General features: G+C 33.9%; 1 long non-coding RNA gene across 1 annotated transcript in view; it reads left to right on the forward strand.

The window, feature by feature from the left end:
- The first annotated feature begins 44 nt into the window (after positions 1-44).
- Positions 45-1859, forward strand: part of LOC107671622 (uncharacterized) — a 2933-nt gene continuing 1118 nt past the window's right edge. The window contains exons 1-2 of the long non-coding RNA XR_001632228.1: positions 45-159; positions 309-383. This is a non-coding gene — a long non-coding RNA (uncharacterized LOC107671622). The remainder of the gene's footprint in view (positions 160-308; positions 384-1859) is intronic.

The following is a 1859-nucleotide window of genomic DNA, read 5'->3' on the forward strand; positions in this document are numbered from 1 at the left end:
TAAGAACAACCTGAGTGTTTGTGTCTGTGTGTGTGTTTGAGTGCGTGTGTGTGTGTGTGTGTGTGTGTGTTGGCTGAGGCTGATCTAACACCTGTTTCTCCTCCAGTCACAGAGCTGTGTGTGTGTCGGCCACTGCGCTGTCTGGACTCCGTGTGGGACGTAAGCCTATCTTAGCACCTTTAGCATTGCATCTGTCATGGCTGCGTGTTACCTTTATCTGTTCTTGTGTCGTGATCTGTGTGCATCATTCCTACACGTGTCAGTCGCATTGTCCACTGAAAGCTGATTGACAAACCTGATGTTTGTAGAGCTCAGCGACGCCCCCTACCTGCCATTACCCGCTCGTGACGCCGCTGCACCGCCACCTGCTGCTCTTCAACAGGGTGAGTGAGTGCTATGGGATGATATTAGGCTCAAAATGATTAATAGATGCACGCACAATTATCCATGTACTGCATACATTTTATACATATATCTTACTAACCACAAACAAATGCCTTTCTATTTGAGTCTGTGGAATTCAGGATTAAATGATTGTGCAGCGATTTGTACAAATACAGACATGTTTGTGAATAAAAATGTTCTGTTCTGCATTAATATATCATAAATTGCTCAAGCAAAAAGGAATCCGTGCATATGTGGATCAGGTGACACGCGTGCATTAACTGACGTCTAGTTCGAGTCGATCTTGTTCGGTTCATTTAGATTTTGATACTTCATTTTCGCAGTTTACAGCATTTCACGTCCCCCCCACACACAACTACCAACAAACAAGGCCCAGTGCAATTCATTAACCTTGTCTTAAGACACAGAATAGCTTATATTAATTTTGCCGAACTTTGTACCTTGTTTTTTCTTTATTTCTGTAATTAAACGGCACGTTGTCAGTTATTCATTCCTTGTAATATTATTATTATTATTATATGATTTTTGGTATAGTGCCCAAACAAAATTTCACAGGAACCACAATTTTTGTGATATCAACTTCAAATTCGGAGCATAACTTTGTTAGACCGTTAGACTTAGATTTTTATAGCAATTTTAGAGCGCAACATATTTTATAAAATATTTATTTTATATAAAATAAAAAATTTTTTATTCTACATTATCTTTACTGTAAACTTAAACTTCTATAACTTTTTTATACTTTCTTTTTTAAAAATGCATTCACTTCAGCAATAATCTGCAATGTGTCTTCTTTAAAAGAGACCAACCTTAGGTCTGTCTTCCGAAATGTTCAGGAATTACAACCGTGTTGTAACAAGCATTGATAAACAACTGTTCTGTTTTCAGTTAATTTATCCCACAAAGGGGCAACGTATCCTGGGGGATACAAACATTAAAATCAAAAATAAGAGTCAAGATTTTTTTTAAAAATCTGGAAATTGTATTATTTGAGTCCCAATAAGATGGAAAATAGCAATAAATTAATTTTCTGATGCCTTTTTATGGTTTTGCCCTTTTTAGGGTTAATGTATCATGCCGCTCTACTGTAGGCTAGTGTTGTAATCACTTACTAAAACTATTAAAAAACGTTTTTGTTAAATTAAATAAAGCTAAAATAAAATATAAATATTCAAGGAAAAACTAAATGGAAATTAGAAATGTTGTCTTGGCAACTAAGAAAAACTACGTTTTTTAAAATAAAGTTCTAAAATTACTAACTATAAACTACAACTGAATATAAAATTAAAATGAATTAAAACTATTTCAGAATATTTTTAAGAAACCAAAAACTAATAAAGTTCCTAATAAAAATGCTAAAAATGTAAATATACTAGTGCTGTCAAACGATTAATTGCATCCATAATAAAAGTTTTTGTTTACATAATATATGTGTGTGTACTATGTATATCTAT

Source organism: Sinocyclocheilus anshuiensis, unplaced genomic scaffold, assembly GCF_001515605.1.
Source record: "Sinocyclocheilus anshuiensis isolate Anshui unplaced genomic scaffold, SAMN03320099.WGS_v1.1 scaffold1386, whole genome shotgun sequence".
NCBI lineage: Eukaryota > Metazoa > Chordata > Actinopteri > Cypriniformes > Cyprinidae > Sinocyclocheilus > Sinocyclocheilus anshuiensis.